The sequence below is a fragment of the Mus caroli genome, unplaced genomic scaffold (genome assembly GCF_978045245.1).
Source record: "Mus caroli unplaced genomic scaffold, Mus_caroli_1 scaffold_8, whole genome shotgun sequence".
NCBI classification, from domain to species: Eukaryota; Metazoa; Chordata; class Mammalia; order Rodentia; family Muridae; genus Mus; species Mus caroli.
In genome coordinates, this window is record NW_028227263.1 from 140,870,540 (window position 1) to 140,884,077 (window position 13,538).

Consider the following 13,538-nt stretch of genomic DNA (forward strand, 5'->3'; position numbering starts at 1 on the left):
TCTTGCAATAACTGTGAATTTTTATTAGCAAGCCTTTCAACTTGGGCTACAGTAAAGTTGGCATTGACTCCATAGTTACGGACTGACTCCGCAAGTGCTTTAATCTGTATATACTCCACCGGAGTGTAAACGCGTCCTCCATCAGCACCTTCAAATACTGGGAATGCTTGCTGCACTTTTCTCTGTTCCTCTTTTGAAATGAATGAGTCTGAATTATACCTCTGCACATAGGGCAGAGGTGCACTAGGACCCAGAGTTCGAGGGTCCGGAGACCACACAGTGATTTGACATTTGTCTCTAGCTGCTTTTGCTTTCTCTATGTTATTCTGTGACTGATTAGCTCGTGTTTCATCTGGCTGGTATCTTTCTCCCTCATAGCCTGCTGCTTCTTCCTCTAAGTCTGTTTCCTCAGAGGAGCTAAGTTCCTTATCCAATTCTGAGCTACTGACAGCTAGTGCCTTGAACTCACCTAATGGCGGGTAGAGGCTCCTTTCCTTTTGTGCCTCTCCAGCTCGATCTCTCTTCTTCTCTCCCTTTCCATCCCTTTTTCTAAGCTCTCCCAGGGCATTCTGTCCCTTATATCTCATTTCCTCAGGCTCAAGGTGCGTGGAAAGGCCTTTATTATTCAGTGCACCTTGTTTCGTCTCAACTCTTACACTCTCTCCCCGCTCTGTCTCTGATAGACTGTCTTGAATTTCGTCCAAAACTTTCTGCCCCACTTCAACCATTTGCTGATGATAATCCTCGTCTGTTAAGCACGATCTCACCAGTTTCCACAATGGCATGATCCCTGCTTTAAGTTTGCCATTCTGCTGTTCCCTAACTAGAACTCCTTTCAGTTTGTCCCATGAGGCGACAGTTAAAGACTCTGAGCAAGCATACCACGGTGCCACATGGTCTATCTCCCTGACAAATCCCTCTATAGTCTTAGTGGCGATTTTCAGGCCACATTGCTTCAAGACTGACCGTAAGGCCATTACTACAGAGTGGGAGATTCCCATACTGGTCGCTGTCCAGGCCTGACCGCAACTGAGAACCAGTCAGCAATACTGGTCGCTGTCCAGGCCTGACCACAACTGAGAACCAGTCAGCAGTTCCAGCGGTGGAAGCAAAACGAAACCGAAAGAAAAAGAACAAGCGCAATGAAAACAATCAAAAGGGCGTCTAACTCTGGAGAACTTTCAAGACTACGTACCTTACAGAGCCTTAATGTCCTGCAGTTCTGATTCCACCCCGCGAACGGGGGATCTCCCTTCACTGGTGTGATGGTATAAAGTTCCAGGGTTCTTCGGCGCCACTTATCCCGAGCTATCGTTCTCGCCAGCAAGAACACACTCGGACAACCGGAATCTTCTGCAGCAAAAGCTTTATTGCTTCTTCAAGAGGGAAGACCCAGACCCCAGAAAATGGCGTTGCTTATATATCCCTCAGCCATGGCATTTCAGCACCTGATGTGGCGTGTCAGCTCCTGATTTGTTGCTCACCCATCACCCCATTACTACGCCACAAGATTGGCAGTGACTAGGCGTGAATTCACTCTCACACCTGCATACAAGGTTTGTTTACTAGTTAGGCACAGCGGAGGCCAGCACCATCTTATAATGGAGATTGCTCATGGCACAGCTCTCCACAGCACGGGACCTGAGACTGCATTAGTTAGGGAAGCAGAAAATCCGGCCTGATCAGGGGCACAAGTCCCTTCCGATCCCGCCAGCACCAGGGTAGCTAGGGCGTGGAGTTGGCTGACACCCGCCAGCTACCCACAAGACCTGCCAAGGGATCTTAAGACCTCTGGCGAGTGGAACACAGCATCTGCTCCAATCCAATCGCGCTGGACCTGAGACTGCATTAACAAGGGAAGCAGATAACCCGGCCTGGCCAGGGGCACAAGTCCCTTCTGGTCCACTCCAGCACTGGGCTTCCTGGCTCGCTGAGTCTCCGGACACCCGCAAGGACCCACACAGGATCCCCCACGGTGTCCTAGGACCTGTAGTGAGTGGAACACAGTGCCTGCTCCAATCCAAACACATGGAACCTGAAACTGCATTAACTAGGGAAGCAGATAACCCTGCCTGATCAGGGGCACAAGTCCCTTCTGGTCCACTCCAGCACCAGGGATCCTGGCCGGCTGAGTCTCTTGACACCCGCAAGTACCAACACAGGATCCCCCGTGGGATCCTAAGAACTCTGGTGAGTGAAACACAGTGTCTGCTCCAATCCAATCATGCAGGACCTGAGACTGCATTAACTAGGGAAGCAGATAACCCGGCCTGATCAGGGGCACAAGTCCCTTCTGGTCCACTCCAGCACAGAGGTTCCTGGCCCGCTGAGTCTCCGGACATCCACAAGGACCCACACAGGATCCTCCACGGTGTCCTAGGACCTGTAGTGAGTGGAACACAGCGTCTACTCCAATCCAATCGCACGGGACCTGAGACTGCATTAACTAGGAAAGTAGATAACCTGTCCAGATCAGGGGCACAAGTCCTTTCCGTTCATGCCAGCACCGGGGTAGCTAGGGCACAGAGTCAGCTGATACCCGCAAGCTACCCACAAGACCCGCCATGGGACCTTAAGACCTCTGGTGAGTGGAACACAACTGCTGCTCCAATCCAATCGCGCGGGACCTGAGACTGCATTAATTAGGGAAGCAGAAAATCCGGCCTGATCAGAGGCACAAGTCCCTTCTGGTCCATACCAGGACAGGGGTACCTTGGGCTTGGAGTCTGCGGACACCCATAAGGTATACACAGGACCCTCCAAGGGATCTTAAGACCTCTGTGAGTGGATCACAACTTCTGCCAGGAGGCAGGTTCAAACACCAGATATCTGGGCACCTTCCCTGCAAGAGGAGAGCCTACCTGCAGAGAGTACTCTGAACACTGAAACTCAGGAGAGAGCTAGTCTCCCAGGTCTGATGATAGAGGCTAACATAAACACCTGAGGAACAATATCTAACCAGAGACAAATACAACAACTAATTCCAGAGACTACCAGATGGTGAAAGGCAAAAGTAAGAATCTTACTAACAGAAATCAAGACCACTCACCATCATCAGAACGCAGCACCCCAACCGAACCCAGTCCTGGGCACCCCAACACACCCAACAAACTAGACCCGGATTTAAAAGCATATCTCATGATGATGGTAGAGGACATCAAGAAGGACTTTAATAACTCACTTTAAAAAATATAAGAGAACACTGCTAAACAGGTACAAAACCTTAAAGAGGAAGCACAAAAAATCCCTTAAAGTATTGCAAGAAAACACAAACAAACAGGTGATGAAATTGAATAAAACCATCCAAGACCTAAAAAAGAAAGTAGACACAATAAAGAAAACCCAAAGTGAGGCAACACTGGAGATAGAAAACCTAGAAAAGAAATCTGGAACTATAGCAACAGAATACAAGAGATGGAAGAGAGAATCTCAGGTGCAGAAGATTCCATAGAGAACATCGGCACAACAATCAAAGAAAATACAAAATGCAAAAGGATCCAAACTCAAAACATCCAGGAAATCCAGGACACAATGAGAAGACCAAACCTACGGATAATAGGAGTTGATGAGATGGAAGATTTTCAACTTAAAGGGCCAGCAAATATCTTCAACAAAATTTTAGACGAAAACTTCCCAAACCTAAAGAAAGAGATGCCCATGAACATACAAGAAGCCTGCGGGACTCCAAATAGAATGGACCAGAAAAGAAATTCCTCCAGACACATAATAATCAGAACAAAAAATGCACTAAATAAAGATAGAATATGAAAAGCAGTAAGGGAAAAAAGTCAAGTAACATATAAAGGCAGGCCTATCAGAATTACAACAGACATTTCACCAGAGACTATGAAAGCCAGAAGATCCTGGACAGATGTTATACAGACGCTAAGAGAACACAAATGCCAGCCCAGGCTACTATACCCAGCCAAACTCTCAATTACCATAGATGGAGAAACCAAAGTTTTCCAAGACAAAACCAAATTCATACATTATCTAGCCATTCAAAGGATAATAACAGGAAAAAAAAAACAATACAAGGATGGAAACCACGCCCTAGAAAAAGCAAAAAGTTATCCCTCAACAAAACAAAAAAAAGACAGCCACAAAACCAGAATACCAACTCTAAAAACAAAAATAATAGGAAGCAACAATTACTTTTCCTTAATATCTCTTAATATTAATGGACTCAATTCCCCAATAAAAAAGTCATAGACTATCAGATTGGCTATATAAACAGGACCCAATATACTGCTGCTTACAGGAAACCCATCTCAAGGAAAAAGGCAGACACTATCTCAGAGTGAAAGGCTGGAAAACAATTTTCCAAGCAAATGGTCAGAAGAAACAAGCTGGAGTAGCCATTTTAATATTGAATAAAATTGACTTCCAGCCGGGCGGTGGTGTCACACGCCTTTAATCCCAGCACTTGGGAGGCAGAGGCAGGCGGATTTCTGAGTTCGAGGCCAGCCTGGTCTACAAAGTGAGTTCCAGGACAGCCAGGGCTATACAGAGAAACCCTGTCTCGAAAAAACCAAAAAAAAAAAAAAAAAAAAAATTGACTTCCAACCCAAAGTTATCAAAAAAGACAAGGAGGGACACTTCATACTCATCAAAGGTAAAATCCTCCAACAGGAACTCTCAATTCTAAATATCTGTGCTCCAAATGCAAGGGCAGCCACATTCATTAAAGAAACCTTAGTAAAGCCGGGCGTGGTGGCACATGCCTTTAATCCCAGCACTTGGGAGGCAGAGGCAGGCGGATTTCTGAGTTGGAGGCCAGCCTGGTCTACAGAGTGAGTTCCAGGACAGCCAGGCCTATACAGAGAAATCCTGTCTCAAAAAAACCAAAAAGAAAAAAGAAAAAAGAAAAGAAACCTTAGTAAAGCTCAAAGCACATATTGAACCTCACACAATAATGGTGGGAGACCTCAACACACCACTTTCATCAATGAACAATCGTGGAAACAGAAACTAAACAGGGACACAGTGAAACTAACAGAAGTAATGAAACAAATGGACTTAACAGATATCTACAGAAAATTTTATACTAAAACAAAAGCATATACCTTCTTCTCAGCACCTCACGGAACCTTCTTCAAAATTGACCATATAATTGGTCACAAAACAAGCCTCAACAGATACAAAAATATTGAAATTGTCCCATGCATCCTATCAGGTCACCATGGAATAAGACTGATCTTCAATAACAACATAAATATTGGAAAACCAATATTCACGTGGAAACTGAACAACTCTCTTCTCAATGATACCTTGGTCAAGGATGGAATAAAGATAGAAAGTGAAGACTTTTTAGAGTTTAATGAAAATGAAGCCACAACATACCCAAAGTTATGGGACACTATGAAAGCATTTCTAAGAGGGAAACTCATAGCTCTGAGTGCCTCCAAAAAGAAACTAGAGAGAGCACACACTAGGAGCTTGACAATACACCTAAAATCTCTAGAAAAAAAGGAAGCAAATTAACCCAAGAAGAATAGACAGCAGGAAACAATCAAACACAGGGGCAAAAGCAACCTAGTGGAAACAAGAAGAATTATTCAAAGAATCAACCAAATGAGGAGCTGGTTCTTTGAAAAAATCAACAAGATAGATAAAACCTTTGCCAGACTCACTAGAGGGCACATGGACAGCATCCTAATTAACAAAATCAGAAATGAAACGGGAGACATAACAACAAACCCTGAAGAAATCCAAAACACCATCAGATCCTTCTACAAAAGGCTATACTCGACAAAACTGGAAAACCTGGTCTAAATGGACAAATTTCTAGACAGATACCAGGTCCCAAAGTTAAACCAGGATCAAGTTAACTATCTAAACAGTCCCATATCCCCTATAAAAATAGAAGCAGTCATTAATAGTCTCCCAACCAAAAAAAGCCCAGGACCAGATGGGTTTAGTGCAGAGTTCTATCAGACCTTCAAAGAAGATCTAATTCCAGTTCTGGACAAACTACTCCACAAAATAAAAGTAGAAGGTACTCTACCCAACTCATTCTATGAAGCCACAATTACTCTGATACCTAAACCACAGAAAGATCCAACAAAGATAGAGAACTACAGGCCAATTTCCCTTACGAATATTGATGTAAAAATACTCAATAAAATCCTCGCAAACTGAATCCAAGAACACATCAAAATGATCATCCATCATGATGAAGTAGGCTTCATCCTATGGATGCAGGGATGGTTTAATATATGGAAATACATCAATGTAACCCACTACATAAACAAACTCAAAGACAAACCCCACATGACCAGTTTGTTAGATGCTGAAAAGCATTTGACAAAATCCAACACATCTTCATGATAAAGGTCATGGAATGATCATGAATTCAAGGCCCATTATCTAAATATAATAAAAGAAAAGTACAGCAAACCAATAGCCAACATCAAACTAAATGGAGAGAAGATTGAAGCAATCCCACTAAAATCAGGGTCTAGACAAGGCTGCCCACTCTCTTGCTACCTATTCAATATAGTACTAGAAGTCCTAGCCAAAGCAATTCGACAACAAAAGGACTTCAAGGGGATACAGATTGGAAAGGAAGAAGTCAAAATATCACTATTTTCAGATGATATGATAGTATATATAAGTGACCCTAAAAATTCCACCAGAGAACTCCTAAACCTGATAAACAGCTTCAGTGAAGTAACTGGATATAAAATTAACTCAAACAAGTCAATGGCCTTTCTCTACACAAAGGATAATCGGGTGATAAAGAAATTAGAGAAACAACACCCTTTACAATAGTCACAAATAATATAAAATACCTTGGTGTGACTCTAACTAAGGAAGGGAAAGATCTGTATGATAAGAACTTCAAGTCTCTGAAGAAAGATATTGAAGAAGATCTCAGAAGATGGAAAGATCTCCCATGCTCATGGAGTAGCAGGATTAATATAGTCAAAATAGCTATCCTGTCGAAAGCAATCTACAGATTAAATGGAATGTCCATCAAAATTCCAACCCAATTCTTCAATGAATTAGAAAGGGCAATTTAAAAATTCATCTGGAATAACAAAAAAAAAAAAAACTAGGATAGCAAAAACTATTTTCAACAATAAAAGGACCTCTGGTGGAATCACCATGCTTGACCTCAAGCTGTAATACAGAGCAATTGTAATAAAACTGCATGGTAGTGGTACAGCTACAGACAGGTAGATCAATGGAATAGAATTGAAGACCCAGAAATGAATCTACACCCCTATGGTCACTTGATCTTTGACAAGGGAGCTAAAACCATCCAATGGAAAAAAGACAGCATTTTCAACAAATTGTGTTGGCACAACTGGCAGTTATGATGTAGAAGAGTGTGAATTGATCCTTTCTGATCCCCTTGTATAAATCTCAAGCCTAAGTGGATCAAAGAACTCCACATAAAACCAGAGACACTGAAATTTATAGAGGAGAAAGTGGTGAAAATCCTCGAAGATATGGGCACAGGGGAAAAAATTCCTAAACAGAACAGCAATGGCTTGTGCTGTAAGATCAAGAATTGACAAATGGGACCTCATAAAATTGCAAAGCTTCTGAAAGGCAAAAGACACTGTCAATAAGACAAAAAGGTCCCCAACAGATTGGGAAAGGATTTTTTACCAATCCTAAATCTGATAGGAGACTAATATACAATAAATACAAAGAGGTCAAGAAGCTGGACTCCAAAAATTCAAATAACCCCATTTTTAAAATGGGTATAGAGCTAAACGAAAAAAATCTCAACTGTGGAATACCGAAGGGCTGAGGAGCACCTGAAAAAATGTTCAACATCCTTAATCATCAGGGAAATGCAAATAAAAACAACCCTGAGATTCCATCTCACACCAGTCAGAATGCCTAAGATAAAAAATTCAGGTGAAAGCAGTTGCTGGCAAGGCAGTGGAAGAACAGGAACATTCCCCCATTGCTTGAGGGATTGCAAGCTTGTATAACCACTCTGGAAATCAGTCTGGTGGTTCTTCAGAAAATTGGACATAATACTACCAGAAGATCCAGAAATACCTCTCCTGGGCATATACTCTGAAGATGTTCCAACTGGTAATTAGGACACATGCTCTACTATGTTCATAGCAGCCTTATTTATAATAGCCCGAAGCTTGAAATAACCCAGATGTCCCTCAACAGAGGAATGGATACAGAGAATGTGGTACATTTACCCAATGGAGTACTACACAGCTATTAAACACAATGAATTTATGAAATTCTTAGGCAAATGGATGTATCTGGAGGATATCATCCTGGCTGTGGTAACCCAATAACAAAAGTGGTCATTTGATATACACTTACTGAAAAATTGATTTAAGCCCAGAAGCTCAGAATACCTAAGATACAATTTGCAAAGCACAAGAAAATCAAGAAGGAAGACCAACGTGTTGATACTTCAGTCCCCCTTACAATAGGGAACAAAATACACTTGGAAGGAGTTACAGAGAAAAAGTTTGGAGCTAAGACAAAAGGATCAACCATCCAGAGACTACCCCACATGGAGATCTTCCCATAATCAGCCAGCAAACCCAGACACTATTATATATGCCAGCAAGATTTCACTGAAAGGACCCTGATATACCTACCTCATGTGAGGCTATGACAGTGCCTGGCAAATACAGATGTGGATGCTCACAGTCATGTATTGGATGGAACATAGGATCCCAATGGAGGAGCTATAAAATATACCCAAGGAGTTGAGTGGTTCTGCAACCTGATAGGTGGAACAGCAATATCAACTAACCAATACCCCCAGAGCTTGTGTCTCTAGCTGCATATGTAGCATAAGATGGCCTAGTTGGCTATCTTTGGGAAGAGAGAGCCCTTGGTCTTGCAATCTTTATATGTCCCAGTACAGGGGAAGACCATGGCCAGAAGTAGGAGTGGGTGTGTAGGGGAGCAGGGCATGGCGAGGGTACAGGGAAGTTTTGGGATATAATTTGAAATGTAAATAAAGAAAATATCTAATAAAAATTCATTTATCTACAAACTTCATAATAATATTTTGATAAGCAGATGAATAGTGTCCCATGGTCATTATCCATTCATTATCTTATGGATATTTAAACTGTTTCTATATCATGGCTATAGTGAATATATCATCCATGGGACATTGCCTATATTTTTAACTGATTCCTCAATCCATTTTCTTGAGTGTACTTAAAGAATTGGTTCTTTCCATGTAAATTTCTATAAAAACTGGTACAGTCTAATATAATAATAAATCTCCATGGAGGTCTCAGAAAATGAATCATGATCTATCTTAAAGAAAATCAACCCTGGAATAACCCAAGAAGTCATGGTAGGGAATACAGGCTTCAGTTGTTTGATTTATCACAATAAAATGCCCTTGTCCACAAATAGGAAAATGCAAGATTACAGACTGCATGGTGATGATCTGGAAGGTCTTGATGTCAGCCAGATTTTGCAAGGTGAAAGTATATTATGCAACAAACACACACACACACACACACTGGGAAATAAACCTAACTTATCTCTTGATCTCCCCTGAAGAGCACCTCTCTACACCTGATGCCAACACCACTTTACCACTTAAATACTCCCTAAGGAAAAAAGGAAAACTTCTGGTAACTTTGGCTCTACTACTCATTATGATATCACAAACTCTTGGGCATTATCATTAATTACCAGAAAGTGAAAATGTTGATTTGCCTTTGAAATAAATATGTTTCCTTTCATTAAAAGTTTTCCAATATACCCATACAGTCATATTCAATAACACCACAGATGACAAGGGAATGGACTCTCTGAAGGATTTCAGGACCTGACACTGTCCCTTTATGAGCTCTGATATCTGGCTTCATTCAACAATCTGCACAGCACTTTATGGGAGAGGTAGGCACTTCTTTGAATCTGTCTTAGGAAATGGATACAGAAAGATGTTCTTCAAAGGGAGAGGAACTCAGAGCTACGTTTCTTCAGTAACTGTTCAGGAGCTTGCCTACATCTCTGTGAGCAACCCCATCTCTGATGGTACTAAGCAGGTGAGAAATCTGAAAGTTAAAATTATGCTTAAAGTTCTCTTCTCACTCCTACAATTCACGGGGTCTTCCAAAGTGAACATTAGTCGTTAGAATGGTTTTTTATTTCTCTCCCTAATTTACCTAATTATGTCAATGATTTCATTAGACTAAAGACATGTGTATTTCATGGATCAATACTTATTTGAAAATGTACTTTAATGTAACATGCATACATTAGATACCTGGTTTTTAGTTGTTGCATGGAGGCTTTTTCACCATATAGAGAAACAAATAAAGTCAATTGCAGATGAGATGTTAGCTATATAAAACAAGTATTCAATTAATCTGTGTGTACACAGCATTTAATGGTGATGGTGATAATGTTTCTTATGGTTCACAAGAAGGAGATGACTCAGGTATGTGTCCAGCACCCAATTCCTCAGAAAAACAAGTAAAACACAGACTGTCATGAATCAACAGTATGATAGTATCCCTCAGATTTTTTTCCCAAATAAATGATACAAGTGTAATTCAAGGTTCTTTCTATGTGAACAGAAAACTTGCACATTTTAAAAATAATATTTTGTTTTTTATCATTATGTTGAGTAGTGTGAAAAAATATAAACATTATATGTATTAATTTGGGGGCATATTTCATTAACTTTTTAAAAAAGATCTTATGTGCTTGTTTTTTTGTTCATTTATTTAATGTATTTGAGTACACTGTAGATGTCTTCAGACACACCAGAAGAGAGCAACTTATCCCATTACAGATGGTTCAGAGTCACCATGTGGTTGCCTTGAATAGAACTCAGGACCTTTGGAAAAGCAGTAAGTTTCCTTAACCACTGAGCCACCTTCTCAGTTCCTCATTGTATTTGATTCTAAAACATGGATTTTAATTTTGTGTTACATTTTTAAAGATTTCTTTCTTTATTTTTATTTTATGTGCAGTGGTGTTTTGCCTTCATGTATGACTGGGAAGGTCCAAAACCCCTGGAATTGGATTCACACACAGTTATAAGCAGCCATTTTAGAAATATAACACAGGTCATCTGGAAGTGCCCTTAACTCCTGAGAAATCTCCACAACACTTGATCAAATATGTAAAAGATATACTTATTTTATTTTATGCCTATTACGGTTTTGCTTGTGTGCATGACTAGAAATACATGAGTAAAGAACCACTGAGTAGAGGTCATTAGATTCAGAGTCATCTCTCCAACAACAAATTTGTATTTCTTACAACATTGTTATAACATGAGGGATGATATCAATACTCCTGAAACAAAAATGCACTCCTGTCTACAAACATTCATGTATACATCTTCAGAGCCCATGCTGTGTTAAAAAGGCTGCCATACTGTTCAACAACTCAGGTAGAGTTGCATTACACACACACACACACACAGACACACACACACACACTTACATCATGAGTGAAGGGAAAGGAAAATAAGTCTGAAATTCAAATTCTGGATCAATATCCATTCATTGTTTTCCAGAAAAAAATCCTGTAGTGTGTCAAAGCAGTGCCAGCTTAACAAACAAACAAACAAACAACAAAAAACACCAAACAAAAAAACAAAACTCCAGATCAATTGACAATCTTAGATAATTGAGAAGATTCTTGAAGACAGCACTATCTAACCCAATCTTTATACCACTGTCCTATGAAGCCATCTCCATGTTGTCTCAGAATAAAACCCTGAAAACCATGGAAGATTTGGCTCTTCAGATCCTTTTTCTTTGCCATGTTATGGTTGGGACTGGGGGCAACATCCTTCTGTTTGTCCATAATTTCTCTCCAATCTTGACTGATTCCAGACTGAGGCCCATACAGGTCATTCTAATCAATTTGGCTCTGACCAATGCATTAATGCTCTTTCTCTCAACATATTCACATGACATGATTGATTTTGTTCCAAGGAAGCCTCCAGCTGAACTCAAATGTAAACTTGCATACTTCTTTCACATGGTGGCTTGAGGCACAATCATGTGTTCTACCTGTGTCCTCAGCACCTACCAGTTTGTCACTCTTGTTCCTGGCAACTGGGCTAGGGTCATGTTCAGAGAAATATCCCCCAAGGTCGTGAGCTATTCTTGTTTCAGTTGCTGGTTGTGCAGTGTCTTAAATAATGCTTACATCCCAATGAATGTCAGTGGTCCACAAAAAACACACAATGACTCTGATTCTAAAGGCAATTCGATATGCTCCATCTCTGGGGTCAGTGTAGACATGAATTTCTTGCGATTTTCCCATGACATCATATTCCTTGGCATCATGGCCTGGACCAGTGTCTCCATGGTGATTCACCTAAACAGACACCACCAGAGAATGAAACACATACATAAGGTCAATCCAAACAACAGAGGCCATGCTGAGACCAGAGCAGCCCACACCATCCTGATGCTGGTGGTCACATTTGTGAGCTTATATATTCTAAATTGTATTAGTATTTTATTTCACATTTCCTTTGTGGAATCTCGTCTCTGGTTGAGGCACGTCACAAAACTTCTATCTCTAAGCTTACCCACCATTTCTCCCTTACTGTTGATATTTAGGGAACCTAGCGGTCATTGTTCTCTGCTCTTCAGTGTGGGCCTGGAAATCCAAGTGACTGGGGGAGTCATTACAGAGGAACAGTAAGGTCAAAACATGTCCAAACCCTGAAAATCTCATTCTTACATCAGCAGCAGTAGGATTGATCCTGCCTTGCTCTAGGACTGCATCTACCCACACACAGAGCAAGTCCATCTCCCAGCTCTGCCACCCTGAGGTAGTCATGTAGCCTAGTGGCCAGGATGCAGGGTAAATATCCTATCCCCTTATAAGAACAGGTCCAGCTAGAACCAGGAATTCCCAATCATGAAAATGAAGCAGTCCCAGCAACTGGACCACTGCCAATGGTGTACACTCATCCCAAAAAACCCTACCCTCACTCCAAGTGTTGTATAGACCATGCCACCTCCAATAAAGATGTCTGTTTCACTGAAAACAATCTTGAAAGAAGGCTGTTTTTCCTGGACTCAACACTGGCTGACATTCTGCTACCATGGCTGCAAAAATATGCCTGTTTATTGGTGTTATAAAGGACAGCTACTTATTTCTTTGAGATTCTTTTGTATCCAGCCACTTTGTGTAAGTTATCTCTGAGCTGTAGGAATTCTAATATATAATTTATAGGGTCACTAATATTTATACTATCAGGTCATCTATAAATGGTGATACTTTGACTTCTTCTTTTCCAATTTGTATCCCATTGATTTCCTTTTGTTCTCTTATTGCTCTAGGACTTCAAGCACTGTATTGAATAGAAAGGGAAAGAGTGGACAGCCTTGACTTTTCCCTGATTTAGTGTTATTGCTTTCATTTTCTCCTCATTAAATTTGTTATTGGTTATTGGCTTTCCTTATATTGCTTTTATTTCTTGGGGTGCATGTCTTGTATTTCTGAACTCTCTAAAACTTTTAACATAAAGGGGTGTTCAATTTTGTCAAAGACATTCTCACCATCTTATGAGATGATACTGTAAATTTTTTCTTTCA

At 40.8% G+C, this 13,538-nt stretch overlaps 1 protein-coding gene and 1 pseudogene across 2 annotated transcripts in view; both read left to right on the forward strand.

Moving 5' to 3' along the window:
* The first annotated feature begins 9,845 nt into the window (after positions 1-9,845).
* Positions 9,846-13,530, forward strand: LOC110287640 (vomeronasal type-1 receptor 4-like; annotated as a pseudogene). The gene is made up of 3 exons (XR_015048037.1): positions 9,846-10,010; positions 10,719-10,820; positions 10,944-13,530. The product of XR_015048037.1 is annotated as a vomeronasal type-1 receptor 4-like (transcript).
* The window catches only part of LOC147003743 (vomeronasal type-1 receptor 4-like), a 30,198-nt gene continuing 26,505 nt past the window's right edge, over positions 9,846-13,538 (forward strand). The window contains exons 1-2 of the mRNA XM_085842387.1: positions 9,846-10,010; positions 10,719-10,820. The gene's annotated coding sequence lies outside the window, so the exon portion shown is untranslated. The remainder of the gene's footprint in view (positions 10,011-10,718; positions 10,821-13,538) is intronic.